Below are 24,987 nucleotides of genomic sequence, written 5' to 3'. Positions count from 1 at the left end.
AAAGATATCCTTTCTAAATGTTTATAGTAACGGATTTATATATGTCATGATGTCTATCATTTATCTTTTTTAAAAATATATTTAATTAATTTATTTATTTTTGAGAGAGAGCGAATGTGAGTGGGGGAGGGGCAGAGGGCGAGAAAGAATCCCAAGCGGGCTCCATGCCAGCACGGAACCCCAAGCAGACCTGGATCCCACGACCCTGGGATCATGACCTGAGCCAAAATCAAGAGTAGGATGCTCAACCAACTGAGTTACCCAGCCACCCCAGAGTTTTTAAAAACCAGTACATTCACTGCCATTTTCGGGTTACTTCAAATTCTGGCTTTCTTCCCCAATCTGCCTGTTCCTACTTACTTTTCAGAATCCTCGGGTAGTTGTTCCATGCCTGCTTTTCAGGTTTTATAGCTGCACACAGTGGGAGACACGGGTTGCATGCTAGCTCCATCTATCCCAGAACCAGAACCATGATGTTAATTTTTTTTTGACATCTAACTCTTGGTAGGTCCGTGGGGGTTTCTCTCTGCCTCTTCTTTCTTCTTCATTCTCGGCAACTGGAGTTTTAATTGCAGAGGGGACTGGAGAAGTGGGCGTGACAAAGGTAGCATCTGCTGCAGCTGCCACTGGCTGAGGTATATTGCTGCTTCTCTCCCTGCCCATCCCCAGGCTTTTTTTTGGTGTTCAAGTTTATGTGAAGATAAATGATAGGGGTGCCTGGGTGGCTCAGTTGGTGGAGCGTCATACTTGGTTTTGGCTCAGGTCGTGATCTCATGGTTCATGAGTTCGAGCCCCCCCATCTGGCTCTGTGCTGACAGTGTGGAGCCTGCTTGGGAGTCTCTCTCTCTCCCTCTCTTTTTCTCTCCCCTTCACCACCACTTGCACTCACTCTCTCTCTAAAATAAAATTTTAAAAAAAGCAAAAAAACAAAACAAACAAATAAAAACAACAACTCTGCACTGCCCAGCATGATTCAAGTCTATTTGAAACTGGGATGTGGACATCGTTGTGGACAGAGTGAGAGCTCCAGAAGTCTCTAGTTCAGGCACAAGGAGCAAGAGAGAGGATAGGCAAAGAGTTTCTAGCTGCAAAACCAAAAGCACCATCTTTAAAAGAAAAGCTTTGCCAATTGTATTTTATCAAATGTAAAAGGTTTGCTTTGTGAAAGGCATTTTTAAGAGAATGAAAAGACAAGGTACAGACAGGGGAAAATTTTCTAAATCACGTATTTGAAAAATACTTGTATCTAGAACATTAGAAAGAACTTTGAAAATTAATCATAAGGAAATAAACGGTCCCTTTCCAAAAAAATTGGACAAAAGACTTGAACAGATACTTCATCTAATATGTATATGGGTATCGTTTTTAAAAGATAAGCAATGTGCAGATATTTTGTTATCTTTCTTAATATTAGGAAAGAATTTTTAAGTATCTACACTCATCAAACCGGGGCCTATAAATGCATTGTTGTCCTGGCAAAATTCTTGATTACTTTAGAAAAACTAGTGACTTATGAGCACCTAGAAAATAAAGCTGGGGACACCAGAAACCAGCACAGATACACAAAGAGCAAGTTCATGGGACTTCATCTTTGATAGAATTACTATCAGAAGGGTATGAATCAGTTCAAGGTTTGTGAAAGTCTCATGAATTGGATACAATTGAAAAATGTAGGTTGAGTGAAATATAACAAAGTCATTGATAAATGATGATTTCTAAAATCTGGAGGGAGGTACATCTCTCTTGTCTTTTTCCTTTGTCCTCCCCTAATAGAAATTTTGATTGGTGATTTGATTAATGATAGAGAAAGAAATGATTATAAAACCATCAGTACATTCCATTATGATAGAAGGATTATGGGCACTTGGGTATCACGGTCAGGTTTTGATACATTTTTTTAAATGTTTATTTATTTTTGAGAGAGAGAGAGAGAGAGAGAGAGAAAGAGAGAGAGAGAGAGAGAGAGAATGAGCGGGGGATGGGCAGAGAGAGATGGAGATACAGAATCCGAAGCAGGCTCCAGGCTCTGAGCTGTCAGCACAGAGCCTGACATGGGGCTCGAGCTTGGGAATGGTGAGATCGTAACCTGAGCCGAAGTCGGACGCTTAAATGACTGAGCCACCCAGGTGCTCCTTAATACATTTTTGACAGCTGAAAGGAAGAGATGAAGCAAGCAAAATAAAATTGATGTAAACAATTGCTAAGGTTTTGTTTTTATATCCATAAAATCAATCATATAAATGTAACATGGAGTTTTGCTATAGTATTTATGAACAAGACCTACATTAACTTAAGCTAAATATGAGTGTATTAGTTTCTATAATATTGTCACAAATTGAGTGGCTTAAAAGAATGCAAATTATTCTCTTATAGTTCCGGAGGTCCGCAGTCTAAAATGATTCAGCAGGGCCACATTTCTTTTGGGGGCTCTAGGAGAGAATTTGTTCCCTTGACTATTTTAGCTCTTCAGAGGCTGCCCACACTACTTGGTCTGTGGCCCCGCGTCACTCTGACCACTGCTTCTCTTGTCATATCTCCTTCTCTTACTCTGGCCCTTCTGCCTCCTTCTTGTAAGAACACTTGATATTACATTGAACCATCCAGATAATCCAGAATAATTTCCCCTTTTCAAGATCCTTAACTAATGGCACCTGCAAAGTTCTTTGGCCATGTAACGTAACGTATTCACAGACTCCAGGGGTAGGACATGGATATCTTTAAAGAACCATTATTCAGCATGCCGCAATGAGTCAATAGTGTGACATTATCACCAAAAGTTTTGGATCATTAGATGCATTAACATTTTGAATAGAATATCATTCTGATAATATGTAATAAATATATTAGTTATATAGCAAGCAATAAACATAATACTTCAAAGGAAAAATTATAGGTTCACTCTACTCTTCCTTATCAGACAAGATCCTTGGATAATTGTATCCAGCTCTGAACAGCACACTTGAAAATATAATCAAACAGGGGCACAATCAAAGAGATATTCTGAAAGAACAGAAGAAGGAGGAAATAGAAATAAGAACAAGAATTATCTACTAGAGAAAAGAAGTCAGGACAGTGTATGATCTCTGTCTTCTCTCTTTGAGGGGATAACATACAGAATAAACATCAGAGTTGTGAAAACCTTTAAAAGGGCAAACTCAGGGGTACCTGGGTGGCTCAGTTGGTTAAGCATCCAACTTTGGCTCATGTCATGATCTCACAGTTCCGGAGTTCGAGCCCTGCATCCGGCTCTGTGCTGACAGCTTGGAGCCTGCTTCAGGTTTTGTGTCTTCCTCTCTTTCTGCCCCTACCCTGCTTGCATTCTCTCTCTCTCTCTCTCTCTCTCTCTCAGAAATAAATAAAATCAAAAAAATTAAAAATAAATAAAAGGGCAAACTCAGAGGCACATCAGGGAAATGAGTTAAGTTCAATAGAAGGAAGAGCTGTCCAGCATGCAATGGGTGCCCTACAGAGCTACTGAGTTCTTTCACTGGAGACTTCCATGCATAAAATCCTGATGATTTATATAAAAGCAATGCAAACATATGGAGAGTCCTGAGCCAGAAGAATTGCAATGCCCCTCCCACATATCAAGTTCCTGTGATTCCAATGACTAAACGTCTGTCCCTTCTTGAGGAAAGAAAAGAGAAATAGCAGGAGCAGGAGAACCAGTGAGCAGATAAGGGCTTTGTAAGGGTCTGAATGGCCTGTTTTCATGACTGACAGATTTATGATGGAATAATTTCCTCTGTTTGTCCTGTAATGAGTGTTTGTACCTTGGGTTGGCGGCAAACGCCTTGCCCTGTGAACATTTCCAGCTGGATTTCAAAGAAAGGAAATGGTTTTGCTTAAGTGACAGTTAACAGAATTCCTGTTGATTAATTTTTTTCCTTATTGTTTTCAGTGCAGCAAATAGGTAGCTATTTGTTTCAAAGTAATAAACCTAAAGTCTTATAATTTTAAAAGTTTACATTCAGTTTATTTACACAGCATATGATTTCCTTGATGCCTGAACACTACATAGATTTTTAAAAAATGTTTATTTATTTATTTTTTTGGGGGGAGGGGGAGGGGCAGGGGCAGAGAGAGAGAGTGAGAGAGAGAATCCCAAGCAGGCTCTGTGCTGTCAGCACAGAGTCTATCGTGGGGCTGGATCCCACAAACAGCAACGTCGTGACCTGAGCCAAAATGAAGAGTTGGACACTAAGCGACTGAGCCACCCAGGCGTTCGTTCCTACATAGATTTTTACATTCTGAACAGAGAAAAATGAAATATGAACCCAGCTGCATCCTAGCAACCCTCTCATAGCAAGCGTTACATCCTGTCAATCTTTTCATTTTCCATTCTGCAAATAAGAATTTTCTTGGTAAGCTCCTCTCTCGCCCTCTCACTCTCTTGGTTTCACACATTTCCCTCTGTCTTTTAGCTTCTCCCTTTCTTCTGCTTCTCCCTCTTCCTCACCCCAGTTTGCTAAGAAAAAAGGAATCAGATGGTGTTCCCTCATCTTCCTGTGAGCAAACCAATGACACTCCTATTTCTGTGCCCAACACCTTCCTCTTTCCTTCCGTGTCAATGAAAGTGTCCTTCCTCCTCCCCCTGCTCCTTCTCCTCCACATCCTGATTATTTTATTTGAAAAGGGCTTTTCAGTAAAGATAAAAGGAGAGCTAAATTCTGTGTTTATGAAGAATTAGGGGCTCTCTGAATCTATGGTCTACTTCCTATCTTTCTAACTAACTACAGCTTTAAATCCCCATAATCACACTGACCCACCACGAATCCATGGTAACCTGCCTTATACGAACAGGTTACCATACGGTATTTGACAGGTAATATATGAACAGGCCATATACGAACAATAAATGTGAGCTAGGCTTATTTTCGCTCCCATAAAAAGAGAAAAATAAAACGATTTCAGAATTCTTACTGTGCCATCTAAAAATTGGTTGCATTCAGCTTGAGACAATCAGTGCACGAGCATTTATTGCCCTTTTACCTCATGTACAATAAACAGTTTCATGGCTTTTTTTAACAAAATTAAAAAAATTTTTTTTCTACTGTTTATTTATTTATGAGAGAGAGAGAGAGGGAGAGCAGGGGAGGGGCAGAGAGAGAGAGAGAGGGAGACACAGAATCGAAGCAGGCTCCAGGCTCCACGCTGTCAGCTCAGAGCCTGACATCGGGCTCAAACTCACAGACGTCAAGATCATGACCTGAGCCCAAGGTGGATGCTTAACCCACTGAGTCACCCAGGCACCCCTAAACAGTTTCATGTTTAAAGGCAGATGTCTTGGAACTTGGGTACAGTGATCACAAGCGCTCAATTGTGCCTTCATGACAGTCATGAGCTTATCCATTTCCTGAGTCTCCTCAGAGTTCTTTTCATTTTTTAAATCAGATATTTACATATTTGTATGTGAAACTTTTCTCCTGAGATGAAGTTCTGCATTTATTACTGGCTGGATAAGCAATTAGTGGGCATTACATGAAAAATATAACTGTGTTATGTTCTTTAAGAGATTGTTAGGAAATAACTGGCCTTAGAGAGTTAGTATCATTCTACTACGCTTCTGACATACCTTCCCACAGGACAATTTGGCTTATTTTTCTGAGAGTTTGTCACGACCTTGAACATTAGGAGATAATGTCTCTTATAACAATTTTTTCTCTTCCTCCCCACCTCCCTCCAATCCATCATCAAGTCCTTTGACTCCACCTTTAATCTAATTTTAAATGATTCCACTGTTCTTCATGTCTACCACAACTAGAGGTCACACCAATATTACTTTTTACCTGGACCTTACTTTTTACCTTAGCCTTCTCACTAGTGTTCCTATATCATTTCTTGATCCCCTTGAATCCTTTTTTCATACAGCAGCCTGAGCAATCTTGTGTCAAATGCTGCTGGCCAGTCGACTGAAAGTTGTCTATTAGACAAACAAGTCTATGTGTCTAGGCAGATGGATGTAGACTTTGGAATCCATCTTGGAGTGGAAAACTTGTGAGTAAAGGTAGACTGATAAGAGGTTCAATGTCTGTGCCCTGGGGTCCTCCTTTGTTTAGCTGTTCGGGATACAAGAAGGAGCCAATAAAGTTTGAAAAGTAGGCGATGAAATGTAAGGTACGTCAGGAGAGTATGGTGTCCTGGAAGCCAGATGGAAAAAATATATCAAACAGAAGGGAGTGATTAACTGTGTACAATGCTGCTGATAGGGCAAGAAAGATGAAGACAGAAGACCATTGATTTAGCATCATGGAGGTCACAGGTGATTTTGACAAGAGTGGCTTCAGTGGATTAATGGGGAAAAGCCAAAGGGTTCCAGGAATTAATGGGAGGAGAAAAATTTAAGGCGGAAAATATGCACAACTGTTCGGAAGATTTTCTGTAAGGAGTGAGTTCATAACAAGAGGACAGAAGGCACAGGAAATGACATAGATGCGTTGGCAGGTGCTTTTGGAAGCTTTGTTTAAATTGCTTCTATTCTCTCATTGAAATAAGTGGCAAGGCTATCAGCAGGATGGAAGTAAGGTTTGGGCGGGAGCTGTTGGCATTTGGAGAAAGAGCAGAAGGTTTGAAGTAGTCATCTAGAAGACTGGAGGAACGAACGGATTCAGAGAGCATGTTATGACTGCCACATTCCCTCGAGGTCCAGTAGTTATGTATTTAGAATGAGACGGTCAGTGTAGTCTTACATTTTTCTCTGGCACTGTACATCAGCAGTGCAGGTAGAGAGCAAGCTGAGCGTTGGCTTTGACCAGGATTGGAGTTTTACTAGGTGAATAACACAAAAAGAGATGATGAGGAGAGTTGAGAATAGTGCATGGAAATGGTTATAATGATCAGTTCTGATCCAACTGAGTAAGACAGGAAAGTAGGACCGGTGAGAGGCAGGTTACCATGGATTCGTGGTGGGTCAGTGTGATTATGGGGATTTAAAGCTGTAGTTAGTTAGAAAGATAGGAAGTAGATGGCAGTAAGGGAGTAAGCTGCTTAAGAGTGATATTGTGGGGGGCACCTGGGTGGGTCAGTTGGTTAAGCATCCGACTTCGGCTCAGGTCATGATCTCATGGCTTGTGAGCTCAAGCCCCACATCAGGCTCTGTGCTGACAGCTCAGAGCCTGGGGCCTGCTTCAGATTGTGTCTCCTTCTCTCTCTGTCCCTCCCCCACTCATGCACTGTCTCTCTCTCTCTCTCAAATAGAAATAAAAACATTAAAAAACATTAAAAAAGGAATGATATTGTAGGTTGTAATCATTGGTAATGATAGGACTGATGGCATGCTTATAGAGTGAGCAGCTGAAGCGAAGAAGAGGACTTGGGGTGAATTAAGTTGGAAGCCAGGATGTGAGAAAGACCATTTACATAGATATTGAAAGTATTATGAGTTATGACCAGAGAAGTGTTAGCAAAAGTAACAATGAGCCCAGAGGTAAATCTGCAAGGAATTGAGAAGTATAACTCAGGGGCTTGGTAATGACTGTGACAAGGATGATTAATGCATATTTATGGTCTGATGAGATAGAATATTCTAACCTGGGAGCCACAGGACAGTAAAACTAAAACCATAATGCTAGAATGTAATAGATCTCATAAAAGAGGTACAAAGTGCTGACAGTGGTTCTCAAATGTTAGCAAATATTCTGATACTTGTTAAATGATTTGTTAAAATACAGATTGCCGCCTCCCCTCCCCAAGTTCCTGCTGCAATAGATCTGGGATAGGGTCCAACAATTTGCATTTCTAACAAGTTCCGATGTCTAGGGGCCACATTTCAAGAACTGATCTGCTATGAAAATTCAGAAGAGGGATGGATTGCTTCTGGCTGCAGAGATCAAAGAAGGTTCATGAAGCATATTCTTTATTTCTCTGCAAATGCTCAGAAACAACAGAGTTTGGCATCATCAAATACCGTACATTGACTAATAAGCAGAGAAGTCATATTTTGGGGGGCCCCATATTTACTTATGCTGCAAATCAGAGATGCAGAGGAAATGTAGCTCCTTTATTTCTCTAAAACTTCATTGTATCATATCATTGTACATCTTAAACTTATACAACGTTTTATGTCAATTATATCTAAAAAAAAAAAAAAAAAAAAAAAAAAAAAAAGCTAAAAAGAGCAGCTCCTGGCTGGCTCAGTTGGTAGAACAGGTGACTCTTGGTCTCAGGGTCATGAGTTCAACTCCACACTGGGGATAGAGGTTACTTGTAAAATAAAAATAAAAAAAGCTAAAAAGAAAAATAAAACTTAATTGTCTAAGGCTGATCTGATCTTCATCAACACTCCACCTGCTGGATGACTAGGACAAAGCTGACTTCTGTCCATTTCTGTTGAAAATTTGATCCAGTTACATACATTTAAATAATCTCTTTAGCTACATGTCAAATGTTTGGCCTTTTAGATTTCACCTGGCAGGATGTGGTTTTGTGACCTTGTGGCTTTGGGGGGAGGGTTTCCTTGTTCTGTATTCTGGCTTCTCTGTTCTCTGTGGTAATGTCTCTTGTCTGCCAGGTTGCTGCTGGCTCTGTTGGCATTCTTGACTGAGGTCTGTAACTCATTGTAACTCACTTAGCTTGACTGGATCTCATTGGTTCTCCTTGACTGACTTGGCATCATCTTGCTCACTACGGTTCCCTCCAAGTTTCTGCCCTGTTCTCTATCTGGCCACTAGCCTAGTGGATTATGGATCATCTCACCCTTCACCAGAGCGGAAAGTGATTTGTACAGTGGCCCTGTAGCAGCCCCACTGCGTCTCAGCTCACATGCCTTCACATTCTTACCTTTAGAATCAGCACTTTGGGCTTCCATCTATACCACATGGACTAGAAACTCTGGGACCTGCTCTCAAACTTCCTTCTCTGTCCATTTACACAGGATTGCTATTTTTTCTCTGCCATGACATACTGCTCTCCCATTAGTGTGGCTGACAATTGCTTGAGAGCCTCCTTTTGGAGCCCTAACTGGAAGCAGGGCAAAACCCCTTGTCTGTCCTCAGTGCCACCCTCAAACTGGCCAGTGAGACTTCTTCCCTCCTCCAGTTTCTAAACAGTGAGATTCAGAGTATATCACCTCCCTCGTCTCCTTTCTTTTCCATCCCTGTATTTCTTGCATCCTGAGATACATTGTCTTCCTCCCTCCATTATTACCCCTCTTAAAGTCTCCTCTTCCTTTCCCTTATATTCCTTTTGCATTTCTTTCTCTTTCTATAAGTTTTAAGTGTATGTAATTTAAAAAATTCCCACTTTTGTCTTCTTTAGAACTGATAAAACACATCTGTTAAGTATCAAGATATATCACCAGAATAGTATTTAATTGTAAGAAATTCACACACAGAAAACTTATGAATCTATTTCAATTTGGGATAAATGATGGAAACAGATAATAAAACGTGTTTGGCTTTTTTATATAGAAAATACTGTTTATACAGATGTTCAACCTTTTTGGTTAGCCACTTTATTGACCTAATATTTACATGTAAATATATATAAACATATACATTATATATATACATACATATTTATATATAATATATAACTTACATTTATATATTATATATAATGTATATATATGTGTGTGTGTATATATATATATATATATATATATTTTTTTTTTTTTTTAATTTTGTAGTAAGCTCTATGCTGAACATGGGGCTTGAACTCATGACCCCAAGATTGAATCACACGTTCCACCGACTGAGCCAGCCAAGCACCCCTAAGATATTTTTAATGTAAAAATATTTGACATCCCTTAATTTTCATTTAAACTATGACATCTGCCTTTTTATCCTTGAGAGTCTCTATAATTAATAATTATCTTAACAATATATGTTTCTAGGATTTTTTAAATGTATGCTTTGGTGGGCACGTGCCATTATGCATATTGTTCATGGGTGACAATATATGGTTTGATTTTTCTCCCTCAGAGCACCAATTTTCTAAACTCTCATCCTTCTGTCAAATGATTTCCTTCTTTCTTTTTTTAATGTTTATTCATTTTTCAGAGAGAGAGAAAGAGAGAGAGAGACACACACACAGGGAGTGGGGGAGGAACAGAGGGAGAGGGAGATACAGAATCCAAAGCAGGTTCCAGGCTCTGAGCTGTCAGCACAGAGCCTGACTCAGGGCTCAAACTCACAAATTGTGAGATCATGACCTGAGCTGAAGTCGGGATGTTTAACCAATTGAGCCACCCAGGCAACCCCCTTAAATTATTTCTTAATAACATACGTGACAAAATATCCCTATCAGAGGTAAGTGACAGTCGAAGAAGCTCACGAGCTTAGTTTTTATTGTGAAGTTAAAATATAATCCAGTTTAACTGAAAATTTAACATTTTGTCCAGAAAATAAAGAGGAAAATAGCAACTTGTGTGGGGGAGATTTCATCTGCCTCTCAGTGGGTGTAGTTCCTGAGAAGGGAATTGTTCATATACTCCTCCCTCTGTTTGACTGACCTCATAACTTGGACACTGAGTGTATGACAGTTCTTGATTAGATTCTAATGTTTAAAGGGTAATTTTTTCCTACTTCATTCAAATTTTACCTTGATTCTGATTTTAGAATTCCATCTGCAAGCATGATGAACCGGAGCATAACATTCACAAGATATTTAATATCAGTGTTTTCCTTTTTCTTAATACCTATCCAATTTTACATGGCTTACAAAAACAGGAGGCACTTTCTAATGGAGGTTTACGTCAAAGTTTTTGAGGGCAGAAACAGTTTCTGGAATAACTATGTGCATAGTTCCTGGCACATAGTAGGTGGTCAATAAAGATTTGTGGAATAAATAAAATGCTAGTATGTCCCTTTAACTTTGAATAAATGGTTATATTTAAAGCATTTAAAGGGCACCTGGGTGGCTCAAGTGGTTAAGCATCTGACCATAGCTCAGGTCATGATTTTGTGGTTCATGAGTTTGAGCCCCACGTCCGGTTCTGTGCTGACAGCCCAGAGCCTGGAGTCTGCTTCAGATTCTGTGTCTCCCTCTGTCTTTCTCTACCCCACTTGTGCTCTGTCTCTTGCTGTCTCAAAAATAAATAAACATTAAAAAAAATAAAGCATCTAAAGTGTTCATATCTACTTGCTTTTAAAGAACATTTTTAGGTGAATACAACACAATTAGTTTGTTTCCAAACCCTGTCTTATTGGTTCCAGGTTGACCTAGTCATGGATGACAAGAGCACAGAGAGACTGAGTTTTGGGGGGGGGGGGGGAATAGAGGCTGATATTTCCATCAATTTGGTGGAAGAAATGGGTAATTACCCAGAAGTGGAGCAACATGAAAGCATCTAATGCAATGTAAACCTTCACAGGGCTCTTGAGAAAGGACAAAAGCTCTATTGGAAATAAACATGAATGGTGCTGGTGGATGATGTCACCTGGATTGGTGGGCTATGTTGCAGCAGGGGTCAGAGTAGAGAAAATGACATCTCCTCTCTCTCCATATCCCTGTCTTTGGTCTAAGAATAGGGCTGACAACACGAAAGTCTGTGAAGGAAAAAAAAGGTCATGTAAATGTTAAGTTGGAAGAAAATTCTAATGACTGCAAGACAGATGATAAAACCCTAAGAATGTAAAGTTAATGTAGACTTGTAATACAGCTGCTGAAAAACCAATATGGTACAAATTTTCATGGGCATGTGTATGCCTGTGTATTTGAGGAGACGGCATAATATTAACAAATACTAAGGTATTAGTATTAGACATATGGGAAGGATATTTCAAATGCTGTGGGAATGGAAGAATTGTAACCTGTGAGTAAATTAGCATGTTCATCAGAAGTAAACAGAACAGATGCTGTTAACAAGTTTTCCTAAACTTTCTACCACTACTCCTTGGCCAGCCTCTGGTCCTACCCACTGCCATTTATACATTCTCTCAGAAATTCTATAATGCAAAGACAGACCCTTAAACAGTCTACAAGGAAGTGAGCATGTGTTCAAAACTTGGTGTTGTGATAGCATAGTTTACATACAAACATGGGTAAGAAGTGACGTCTTAGGCAGGTGTCCATCCTTTCCGGGAAATGAAAGTCAGAGTGAAGCAGCTGTGATGGGTTAGTATTTGAAGGCAAACAGTGTTCTGTAGTGTAAACTTCACTTCTACAGGAAAGATACTAGATTAGATTAGTTCAAGTGTCTTAAAGCATTCTTAAGAGCGATACAATCTGATTGAGCTGAGTTTAGGCCCACATATTTGAATATCTGTACGAGGTTCCCATTGAAAAGAGTTTAGCATTTTATCTATCAATATTTCTGTGTCATTTATTGCAAGGTGTATTCAATATCATGCCTGTTCCAGTTTGATAAGCAGAGATTGCAGTGGAGATCAGGCTTAGCCCAAGGCCCATAGCTAAGGCAAAAAAATGGGAACAAGTTTCCTGGAACATGGTACCCAGAAATACGCAGACTCCAAACACTGATAAGGTTGTTATGGACAACGGTATTCCGGTCTTAAATCCATTTCTGCCAAGAAGGGTGGATTCGAATTCTACAGGCTTCTTGAATTTTCACTTGGCACCTTTCTCCACTGAGATGTTCAGAAAGATGACAGAAGACTGGCCCAGCAAAAACTGAGTTACTAAATGCTTTGAAGGTATGTGCTCTACTAATGACCTCACTACATAGAACATGATCAACATTTTCTTGAAAGTGTGCATTAATAGGAAAAGATTAATTAAAACACCACAACCAAAAGTTTCCAAGCATGTATGCTGCACAACCGAATCTGATGATTTCATCTTCTACTGTCCTGCCTTCACTCTGCTGTGTTAACTTAGACTTTTTTGAAAAATCTTTCTCATGGGGCACCTGGGTGGCTCAGTTGGTTAAGCATTCGACTTTGCCTCAGATCATGATCTCACAGTTGGTGAGTTTGAGCCCCATGTCGGGCTCTGTGCTGACAGCTCAGAGCCTGGAGCCTGTTTTGGATTCTGTGTCTCCCTCTCTCTGCCCCTCCCCCACTCACACTCTGTCTCTCTCTCTCTCTCTCAAAAATAAATGAACATTAAAAAATTAAAAAAAAGAAAAATCTTTCTCATAATTTCTTCTTTCAAATTTTTCAACTTAAAAGCAGATGTCATTTATTTCTGTGTTTTTATTTTCCATTTAAAAGGTAACATATACGCTCTAAAACATTAGAAAAGTAAAAAAACATTACCCATAGTTTTATCATGCAAGTCTTTTTTTTTTGTTGTTTATTTTTCCTACATTTTAGTGACCATACTCAGTATGAACTTTTATCTTGCTTTTATTTTTTATTTATTTTTATTTATTTTTAATTTTTTTTAATGTTTATCTTTGAGAGAGAGAGAGACAGAGTGCAAGCTGGGGAGGGGCAGAGAGAGGGAGACACAGAATCTGAAGCAGGCTCCAGCTCTGAGTTGTCAGCACAGAGCCTGACGCAGGACTCAAACTCACAAACTGTGAGATCATGACCTGAGCTGAAGTCGGACACTTAACTGACTGAGCCACCCAGGCGCCCTTATTTTTTTTTTAACTGTTTATATATTTATTGAGAGAGAGAGAGAGCAGGGGAGGGGCAGAGAGAAAAGGAGAGAGAATCTCAAACAGGTTCTGTGCTATCAGTGCAGAGCCTGACCCAGGGCTTGATGTCATGAATCATGAGATCATAACCTGAGCAGAAATTAAGAATCAGATACTCAACTGACTGAGCCACCCAGGTGCCCTTATCCTGCTTTTAAAGTCATGATATAAGTCGTTTTATATATTATTACATATTCTTAATAAGAATTATTGGCTACATATGTCAGCTGCTACAGCTTACATTTGCTATTGTGCAATATTTACTTTACCACCAAGGTTTATTATTATTCATATTATGATAAACACAATTGTGAATAAAGTATTTTTCAAATATAAGATTATATCCTTAGGATATATTCAGTAGTTCCATTTTGCCATTTAAAATGGTTGTAGAAGATATGAGATTGGTTGTTTCAATATCAGCATTGGTTACTATAATAAAAAATATTTTGCTAATCTGATACATGAGAAATGATATCTCACTATTATATTACTTTGATTTCTTTCCTATAATCAATCTTTTGCATATAACAGTTGTTGCAAAGTTTTCTCATTTTGTTGTCTACTTTTTAATTTTATTAGAGTTTTGACATAAAAATTAAAAGTTGTATGAAACACACTTACTTGATATATTGTTTTATATTTTTATATTAAGGCATATGTATTTCTAAATTAAGAAATCCCTTATTCATAGAGTGCTAAATTTAAATTCAATTTTGGGGGGATATTTTAGAAATATTGAGTAATAATATATTCACCTGAACAATTACTTATTTACTTAATTAATTGATTTAGAGACAGAGAGAGAGAGAGAGAGAGCAGGGGAGAGGCAGAGAGGAAGAAAGAGAATCCCAATTTGGAACCCAATGTGGCCTCTATCTCAGGAACTGTGAGATCATGACCTGAGCCAAAACCAAGAGTTGGTCGCTTAACCCACTGAGTCACCCAGGCACCCGCACCTAAATTTATTTTTATCTTAACATATTATGTGATATCCTAAAACTGTACGAAACTGGTATTCTCCATATAAGTAAATAATAACCTCAACATTAATTCTTGAGTAATCTTATGCTTTCTCATTGCTTTTTGATGTTTCCTTTATCATATATCTAATTCTTACAAATAATCAGGCCTGAAGACTGTGGCCATGTGCCTGCCTGCACACGTAGCTGGTACAGCACTGCCACCCCAGCCTACCCCCCTCCCTTTCCCCATCCTCTAAGGAGTTGGCTCTGAGACTGGTTAAGTGCAAGTCACATTTCCAGAAGCACACCTCAGGAGGCCCAAGCTTCTGACCTCTCTGAAGTTTACTCCTTTGGTGCTTTGTAAATGTGCCTATCATTTAAATAAACACTCATCTTGTTCCTCTTAGTCCTTCAGATATTTACTTGGCCCGCATACCACCAAATGACTTAAAAAGACTGAAAAGCCCATGGAAAGATCCCATTTCCAGAGCATTTGCCCTAAGCAGATCATGGAATGGAGTCAGCATGACCGGGATTCAAGAGTATTTCCTGCACTAATGACTTCAGCACTGTGTGTGGGTGTGAGGGGATATGCAAGAGAAGTACAGGACAGAGCTCTTGCCTTGAGCAAACCCATGTTTTGGTTGGGTAACCAGGAGGTATATGCCTGAAATAATGCACACAGCAAGCCCACAGAACTACAATGCCTACCATATACACTTAAGAGAGGAAACCAAGGCAAACTTGGGGAAGAGGCTGGGGGTGGGAAAAAAGACTTCTGAGTATCTTCCCTGGTTTTGCCCTTATCTGAATTATGGTGCTATCTTCTCTTTTCTCTCCATGTATCTTACTAATTGGGGGATCTTGGATAGATTCCTTAGTTTCTCTAAGTCTCAGTTTCTTCAGCTATAAAATGGGGATAGGGGAGCCTCGGTGGCTCAGTCGGTTAAGCATCCGACTTCAGCTCAAGTCATGATCTTGAGATTTGTGGGTTTGAGCCCCATGTCAGGCTCTCTGCTACCCGTGCAGAGCCCACTGTTGATTCTCTGCCCCCTCTCTCTCAAAAATAAACATTTAAATAATGGGGTTAAAATAGTGATTATCTCCTGGAGGTTATTACATATTGTATGAAGAGTGCTCCGCACAGAGATTCAAACATGAATGTTGTTAATATATGTTAGTTTCCTTCCTCACAGTCTATATCTTTCCCCTCTACCAAGACTTGTTCTCAAATCTTTTATTCCCATGGACATTTACTACTGGTGAGTTTAGCCTTATTTGTCTGTTTCCCTTCATCAGGACAGTTTAAAATACTAAAGTAATCATTTAAGAGCAACTGCTCAGAAATCCTGGGGGATCTTAGCACCTGGACTACAGTTTAAGAAGTCTCTCTTAATTTGCATGTTAGGACCTTAACAGGGCAAGCTGCCCTTATGATCACCAGAAGTTTGTAAGAGGTGAGGGATGGTCAAAGTTTGGAGTACATCTTCCCCATTATCACCCAGGGGACTGCAAGCATGACAGCATTCTCTGGTGTCAGATGGCTGTTTTCCGTATGGGTTTTATCTGCTCCCTTCCGTGAAGAGATAAAAGCTGTCAGCTTGTAGAAGGCAGAGGTCCCATGTGACATTTTTGGGTGGTTTTGTAACACCAGGCTGGAAATTTAACCACTTCTCTTTCTTTTGGTCTCAAAACTTGTTTTCCCTATTATGTCTGAAATTTTCCTGTTAAAAATTGGATTTCTTTCTCTTATAGACTTTAAAAAAAATCCAAATCTCCCTGAAAGAGATCAAAATTTCAATAATTATCAAGCATTTACTACTGTTTACTGAAGGGACTGATGTGTAAATGAAAGAGCTGTTGACTCAGAGTCTCTGGAGACAGGCTAGTGCTGGCTCAGTCACTAGTGCATCCTCTTGAATGGGTCACAATATCTCTGATATTTGGTTTTCTTATGACCTTCAGTATTGCTTTTCTCTCAGATAATGATAATCACAAAAATAATTAGCATTTATTGAGCACTTACTTTGTGGCAGGTAACGTGCCAAGCCCTTTAAGTGTATTTTCTAATTTAAACCTCACAAGGAGCGTAGGAGGTGGGCACCATTATTTCCCTCATTTTATAGTTAAGGAAAATGAAACCTTGGTGATTATTCTTTGGTAAAGACTGGCAAAAGGCAAATTAAAACTGAAATCAGTTCTATGTGATGTTGTATTCTTAAAAATTTTGGTATAGAGGTATGAGATCCTCTGAAGTGATTGATAAATGCTATCCTGATATATAGATGGAAGCATGAAATTATATTTAGGAAGAATCATTGTAAATTGAAGTAGGCAAGATTTGAAATATCCATATATTTTTCTTTAAAATTTCCATTCTTCTTTGTTATAGGAATGAGGCCATGAGCAATTCAATGGCAAGTAGTGTAAATACCTCTAAGAGCTACGACCCTATCAAATAAGTTGGAAGTTTAATAGGATGCTAATTTGGGAGTCTCATTGGAGGCCTCAAAATACAATGAGACCAAGATGCAAATTTTAAAAGAAAATATTTGAAAACTGGGGCTATAATGCTTAAAAACCCTGCTCCCAGACCAAAGATATAAAACAGTTGAGCTGTTGGAGATAAGAGAGAATTTTGTGATGGCAAGTGCTTTGTAGTGAGTTGTGTCTGTGTTCTGTCCTGCCCCACCTCAGTGCATGGGAGAGGACCCAGGTGTGGAGGGGAGAAGGTGGTGGTTGACACTCACATCTAGTCTAGTGGGAGGAACTTCAAAGGTTCCACTTGGGGAGCTTGCTGTTTGGCCTCTGCAGGTAGGGAAATAAAGTAGACTGATGTCACACTTCAGCTTTGGAAACAGAGAGGTTAAGGGTCAGGAGATGGGCTGAACGGCATTCGTGGCAGGAAAATCAGACTTGCTGCTGCTTTGAGATTGGCCTGCATTTCCAGAGTTTTCCCAGGCTAACAGATTGTTTCTTATGAACCATACCTTAAAAAGAGATCTGGTTTGAGATTATTCCTAAACTCCTATCCTACACACTGTCTTTGACAGTGGTTAAAATTAATATCATCACAAGGGGGGCAGATGGTACCTGGGGAAGAAGACATCATCACTTATATAGTATTCTGACTGAAAATGCTTAACTTCATCTAATTATGAAGAGATGCAAGACAAATCCAAATTTAGGAATATCCTATAAATAAAGGGCCTGTATTCTTAAAAAATGGCAATGTCACTAAAGACAAAGGATGGCTGAGGAATTGGTACAGATGAAAAGAGACTAAGGAGATTTGACAACTAAATGCTACATGTGATCCTGAATGGGGTTCTGTGCCAGAGGAACAAACTGCTTTAAAGAACACCGTTTGGACAATGGATACATTGGAATATGGGTAATAGATTAAAGTTTTAGATCAATGTTACATTTTCTGAACTTGATTGTTGTACTCTGAATATACAGTAGTTCCCCCTTTATCCCTGGTTTCATTTTCCATGATGATTTCAGTTACCCATGGTCAACTGTAGTTTAGAAGCAGATGATCTTCCTGACAAATCATCAGAAGGTCAGTAGCCCGACACTATGTCACTATGCCTATGTCATTCACCTCACTTCATCTCATCACATAGGCATTTGTCATGTCACATCATCACAAGAAGAAAAAGTGTCAGTATGGTATGATAGGGTATTTTGTGAGAAAGATGCCATATTCACATAAATTTATTACAATATATTATTATAATTGGTCTTTTATTATTAGTCATTGTTCATGTCTCACTGTGCCTAACTTATAAATTAAACTTTATCATAGATATGTATGTATGTATGTATATGAAAAAACATAGCATATATAGGGTATGGTAATATCTGTGGCTTTAAGCATCCACTGGGAGTCTTGGAATGTATCGGGGGGACTAGTGTGTAAGAGAATCTCTTTGTTCTTAGAAATACATGAATTATTAAGACGTACATGGGTATGATGTATTCAACCTACATTCAAATAATTCTGAAAATAAATTGTGTGTGTGTGTGTGTGTGTGTGTGTGTGTGTGTAGAGCAAGACAATGATAAACAGACATGACAAATTATAAAAATGCTGATTTGGGGTCAAAGTTGTGTACTCTCCGTGTAACTTTTCTGTGTTTGAGATTATTTTGAAATAAAAATGAGGGGCTCCTGGGTGGCTCAGTTGGTTGAGTATCTGACTTTGGCTCAGGTCATGATCTCACAGTTCATGGGTTTGAGCCCCACGTTGGGCTCTCTGCTGTCAGCATGGAGCCTGCTTCAGATCCTCTGTTCCCCTCTCTCTCTGCCCCTCCCAGCTCACTTCCTCTCTCTCTCAAAAATAAATAAACATTGAAAAAAAAAAAAGAAAGAAAAATAAGACATTTTCTTAGCAAGGCCTCCCATTAGTGAATGCTTGTTTCAAACTTGCCTCCTACCTGTGGCCACATACAGTTCCCCTTTCAGAAATGCTAGTAAGCTCCACCCCAGACCTGCTAAATCAGAATCTCTGGGGATGAGGCCCAGGGATCTGTGTTTTAACTCTCCGGATGGTTATACACACTAAAGTTTGAGAAACACTGGTTTAGACTACTCAGGAACCATGTTTGGAATTGGAGTGTGGTGTTAATTCAGGCTGTTGGACATGGGAGAAAGGTGATGGATATTTGGGTGGTGGCCACAGGATCTAGCTCACAACAGTGGGTGAGGATAGTTATGAGATTATCTTTCTATATTCTCCCCAATACCATCCACTATCGTTTTCCAGCTTATATCTGGAGATCTCAAGTACACAAGCATTTTTTAGCCCCAAATTTCCCAGCAGGAAGTATAAATGCCTAATTTATATTTATTAGAGAACAAATCCATAGATTCTCCATAGAAAATATAATTGATTATGGTGAGCTGAAAGAGTTGCCTATTTTCAGCTTAGTGAGGTAGTGAGGGGTCATAGAGCTTTTTTCTTGTCTCCGTGGAGGATATTTTGGAAGGGAACCTGTAAGGAGTGGTAGTACTCATGAGACAAGGAGCTCTGACCTTGAATCTCCTAATTGGAGGCAGCTTGGTACTTGGTATGTGAGACTTGTCGATCTGTCTGAAAAAGGAAAGAGGATTGGAGAGAAATGGGAAAAATTGATGGGATGGTGGGGGAGCAGTGGAGCATCTTATATGGCCACTCTGGTGCAGTAGGGATGCCTGCCTGAGTCTGGGGCTGGCAGGGCCCAGTGCCAAAGAAAATGTGGAACCTCTTGTTCAAAAATAAGAATTTCAGGATCGTGCCAGCAAAACATCAAGCCAAGCATGGGACCCTTCTAAGTACTGGACAACGTGCTACAGCACAGCTCGTACAACCATAAGGCAGACCCTGCCTGAATCTCCCCTGGTCAAAAGGAGGCCACACTTGCTAGAATTCCACCCAAGAGTGTGGTCTGCCTTTGGGTATACTGTCAGTGATGGAGCTAAGGGGGTTTGCAAGAAGTCAGGCCAGGGACAGCACTCCCACTTCAAAGAAGTGTGCACTGCAGAAATCCTTCAGAGCTACTAAAAACATCACTCATGTGTCCAACAGAGAGCTAACATTTGACACCTACCTAAGTGCAACCAGTCAGTGTTGACCAGACAAACAATAGTCAAGAGGATCTGAGATCACACACCCAGGTCAGAATGATATGTTTGCCCATTTCATCCTGATCCTGCTTCCCTATCCCAACAGGGAAGGAGCTCCAATGCATGGACAGGAGTAAAGGAATTAACGGCTGCCTCATTTATCTAAGGAAGTCTGGAAGAGATGAGACCAACATTTTAAACTGATCTGGAGTGGGGTATGTGTGTAATGTTTAATAACTGAAAATAACTAAATCCAAGGACTGTCCTTGAAATATCATTAAGGAATAGAATATATAGATTTGGTTGTTGCAAGGGAGTTATTTAAAAACCAATATTTTAGGGGCGCCTGGGTGGCGCAGTCGGTTAAGCGTCCGACTTCAGCCAGGTCACGATCTCGCGGTCCGTGAGTTCGAGCCCCGCGTCAGGCTCTGGGCTGATGGCTCGGAGCCTGGAGCCTGTTTCCGATTCTGTGTCTCCCTCTCTCTCTGCCCCTCCCCTGTTCATGCTCTGTCTCTCTCTGTCCCAAAAATAAATAAAAAAAAAAAAAAAGAAAAAAAAAAAGAAAAAAAAATAAAAACCAATATTTTATTTGTACCTCATTGAGGCGACTGCTCAATAAACGGTTACATATTAAAAATTATATTTAGGGGCGCCTGAGTGGCTCAGTAGGTTAAGTGTCCAACTTTGGCTCAGGTCATGATCTCGGAATCTGTGAGTTTGAGCTCTGCATGGAGCTCTTTGCTGACAGCTCTGAGCCTGGAGCCTGCTTCAGATTCTGTGTCTCCATCTCTCTCTGCCCCTGCCTCTCTCTCTCTCTTTATCTCTCAATCCCTCTCAAAAATAAATAAACATTTAAAAAAATTAAAAATAATTATATTTAGTACAAGACAGGGGAATGAAGAAAGCTATTCATGAAAGACTCAGTTGATGGATCCCGGATAATAATCCCTTTCACTTCTAGTCTTGAACTGAGGATATCCAAGTGAAGAGTGAATATAAATCACCCTGAAAAGATCTCTGATGGAAGAACATTTTACTGGACACTTATTTTTTAATACAATCAATCTTTTGGGAGTAAACATTTTAAATATTATACTATGCTCTCTTTATGACCTCTCCTATAGATTTTTTAGGGCAGTGATGACTGGGCCTTTGCTAAAGTGATTCACAGTCTTAGCACAGGAGACTCTTTGAATGCCATTTGGCTGAATTGATGTTTGTGACATCTACTATTGATCCTATCAGGGGTAATAAAAATACTTAAGCATTACAAAAATTCCACATCAATTATTTATTGCTACATTTATGTATCTACTATTTATTGAAGCTCTAAATGAGGACTGCTAAGCCCCATAAAGGCTAAAGCATGAATTAGACACTGATCTCATTCTCAAGATGCTTCTAGTTTGGTAAGGCTCAAGTGTATGGAAATAACAAGAAGGCAAGGTGGAAAGTGTTGAATGGTATCTTAAAAAGGATGTGACCTTAGACTCCTGCCCTGAGCTCTGAGTTCTAGAAGGCCCTATTCTGGACCAAGGAGACATGCCCACCAGCAGCCTGAGATTCCTCCCACTTTTAGAATATGTTCTGGGTATCTGACATCCCAGCCCTTATCGATCTTCCCAAGTGTAGACTGCACATCTGGTGTGTGCCGGGGTGGCCCAAGGAGTGGCCAAGGAATGACTACCTGTAGGGACTATCGGTGGGAAGACTTGGAAATGTGGGCCAATTCTCCCTGTACCACCTGTAACAGTTTATTACCTTAAATTGCAACTTTTAATGTTTAGACTATGTTGCAAGGGTCTCCAATTACTCTTGCCCCGGAGGCCCACAAATGTTATGGGCAGGGTGGCCTGGCTATGGGAATTCATGAAGAGCAAGAACTTGGCCTTGGCAGTATTGGAAGTTTCACTGGGGAGGTAGAGCTTGAACAGGCAGAGCTGGGAGAAGGGAAGGAGGAAGAGGAATTTCTGAGAGAGGGGAACATCACACTCAAAGACATAGAACTGAAAGTGTCAGTTTGTATGTGGGGAATCTAGCTTTCCATGAGGACATCAGGAGTGGAAGAGTAGAAACAAAGGAGACCAGATCATACACTACCCAGAATGCTAGGACATGGTGAAGTGTCTCGTATTCTCAGCACAGGAGATCCATTTACATGGACTGATGTTCATGACATCTAATATTCACTCCAGTAGGGTTAGGGTCTTTGAAAATCTTTATGTAGACAATGGGGTGTCATTGTAAGTGTGAAAAGTTTTGATCAGATCAACTTTGTAAAGAGAGAGTGCTGGCTTGCCATGAGGATGGTGAGCAAGGATGGGGGCAAGATAAAAAGAAAATGTATTTGAGATAATGGAAGAGGAACAAAGAGGTAGAGAAAGGAATAAGACTTGGTACCTGGATTCTAAAGAGGTTGGTGAAGCCATTTGATGAAAAAGGTGATTTCTACGGGTGCCTTGCTGGCTCAGTCAGTACAGCATGCAACTCCTGATCTGTGGTGGGGGGTTCCAGTTCCACATTGGGGGTAGAGTTTACTTGAAAAAAAAGAAAAGAAAAAGGTGATTTCTATTTGAAGCTGGACATTTTTTACTTTGCATAGTTAGTCAGATGGTAGTAAGGAATTAAGTAATGTGTTTTACCCTACCTGGGGTTTCACTGAATTCTTTTTAGTCATATGCTGACACCTTTTTTCCAGTCCGGGCAGTTAGATATGAGGATACCCTTGCCCAAAGTAGGTGTCTGGTGGGACCAAGAGGACAAGGTCAAGTTAAAGAAAAGAAACACTGAACACAAGTGTAAGTGTGACGAATGATTTTTCAGTGAGTCTCTTTTAAACTTACCTGGTTTTCCTCTCCGTTCCCCCCAACCTGAGACTATTTTTTTCCACTGACTTTTGTAACAGCTTATTTGAGATATAATTCATATACCACAACTCACCCATTTAAAGTGCACAATTCAATAGGTTTTAATAGTCATAGAGTTGTGCAACCATCACCACAATCTATTTTAGAACATTTTCATCTCCCCAAAAAGAAATCCTGTGCCCTTTACTTACCTACTCCAAGCCCTAGGTAACCACTAACCTACTTTTTATCTCTACAAATTTGTGTACTCTGGACATTTTTTATAAACAGAATAATATATGATCCCAATGTCTGGTTTTTTTCACTTAGCAAAATCTTCTTAAGGTTCATTTATGTTGTAGCATGAATCACTACTTCATTCCTTTTCATGGTCAAATAATGTTCCCTTGTGTTTATCTACTCATCAGTTGACGGTCATTTGGGAAATTTCCACTTTGGGGTTTTATGAATAAAACCACTATGAGTATTTGGGTAAAGGTTTTGTGTACATATAAGTTTTCATTTCTCTTGGATATATACTTAGAGATGGAAATGTTGGGTTAAATAGAAATTCTGTGTTCAACTTTTTGAGGAAGTCCTAAACTGTTTTTCAAAGTGTTGTGCCATTTTACATTTGCACTAGGAGTGTTTGAAGGTTCCAAAATCCAAGGAAAAACATTTGTGACTTTGACCAATAATTGAACATCCATTAAATGTATGGCAGAGGGCTGTGCATCATAGAGAGTGATAGATTGTCATATACAAATCCCCTGGATAAACAGAAACCTCTGTTTCTTTTAATAGTTCATGTTTAATGCCTTGGAGGCCCCAAACAGTAACATCATTTGTGTAGACAGAGGAGGATTTCTATCATATAGGAGGCATTTCTAAGTTGCTAAGTACCCTTTTCCAAAGGAGAACGCAGACGTAAAGAGATCTGTAGGCTGCATGGTAGGACAATGACTGGGTCCAGTTTATCTCAACACTTACAGGCCTTGTGCTAGCATTTCCTGGATTCTGGGTCTAACACTCTATTGTCTTCTTTCCTGCAGGCTTTCTAAACACACATATTTGAACATTAAGCTTATTTTTCTTTCATATTCCATTGTATGGCCGTAAGTCTCAACCAAAACCATCTATGAATTGTAAGACATCTCTGAACTATAATTTAAGCTTTGGTCAGTTGCACAGTTTGAAATACACCACTCTGCATGTCCTGAGCTCCTCTGCCTTTCTGTAAACCCGGCTCTGTGAAGATTCCTCGGGTCGCAATTCTTTGATTGGGTTGCTAGTGTCCTAAACGAGTTTGCCTTCTCCAGGTCTCCCAGAAAAATAGAGCAAAAGGCTTCTAAAATGATATGATGAGGGATACAAACACAACAGAGGAGTGGAAAGGCGTCCTGACACCATTTTCATTTGTCACCGCTGGAGCTTTAAGGGTCAGCAGACGTCGTCTGGGAGATGGTGACGGTGGGCTCCCGAGGTGGAAGGTTAAACCTTGGGTTGGGGTTAAGGAAGTGCAGGAGGCGTGGCTTGGAGACTTAAGAGAAGGTTCACCTCCACAGGTTGGCCACAAAACTGCTGGCTCCTCAAGTGATGTTTACGTCCATTGAAGTTCCCACCCGTCTGGACATCAGCTGACAGGTCAGGTTTCACTAACTCCGTATACTTGAGACAAAAACCCAAACTACATACTCCAAATAGAGACAGAGCCTCCCTTCCCTCCCTCCATCCTTCCTTCCTCCTTCCCTGCTTCCTTCCTTCCTTCCTTCCTTCCTTCCTTCCTTCCTTCCTTCCTTCCTTCTCCTTCTCTTTCCTCTCTTTATTTTCTTTCTTTATTATGTATTTATTTTCTATTTCTATTCCACACCCTCCACCCCCCACTTCACCTTCTTCTCCCTACGTTGGCAAATTACCCTCCCCTACCCCACCGATCCGACCCCGGCTCCACCTTTTCATCTCCTGGCGTTTAGCAGGCTCACTCCACCGCGCGCGACCCCCGCGCCCGCCAGGCCAATTCTCA

At 40.0% G+C, this 24,987-nt stretch overlaps 1 long non-coding RNA gene across 4 annotated transcripts in view; it reads right to left on the bottom strand.

The window, feature by feature from the left end:
- The window catches only part of LOC132694591 (uncharacterized), a 59,511-nt gene that overhangs the window by 32,981 nt on the left and 1,543 nt on the right, over positions 1-24,987 (bottom strand). For 3 of the 4 annotated variants that reach the window (XR_013556809.2, XR_009617393.3, XR_013556810.2), the window contains exons 2-3: positions 22,766-22,860; positions 22,519-22,655 (exon numbers count right to left, since the gene is read on the bottom strand). This is a non-coding gene — a long non-coding RNA (uncharacterized LOC132694591). Of the gene's footprint in view, positions 1-22,518; positions 22,656-22,765; positions 22,861-24,521; positions 24,732-24,987 lie in introns of those variants that run through there. The other variant, XR_013556808.2, reaches the window with a different exon arrangement.

Source organism: Panthera onca, chromosome B4, assembly GCF_046562875.1.
Source record: "Panthera onca isolate mPanOnc1 chromosome B4, mPanOnc1 haplotype 2, whole genome shotgun sequence".
In the NCBI taxonomy this organism is placed as follows: Eukaryota; Metazoa; Chordata; class Mammalia; order Carnivora; family Felidae; genus Panthera; species Panthera onca.
Note: the sequence above shows the minus strand (reverse complement) of the source record. Positions and strands in the feature narration are given on the sequence as shown.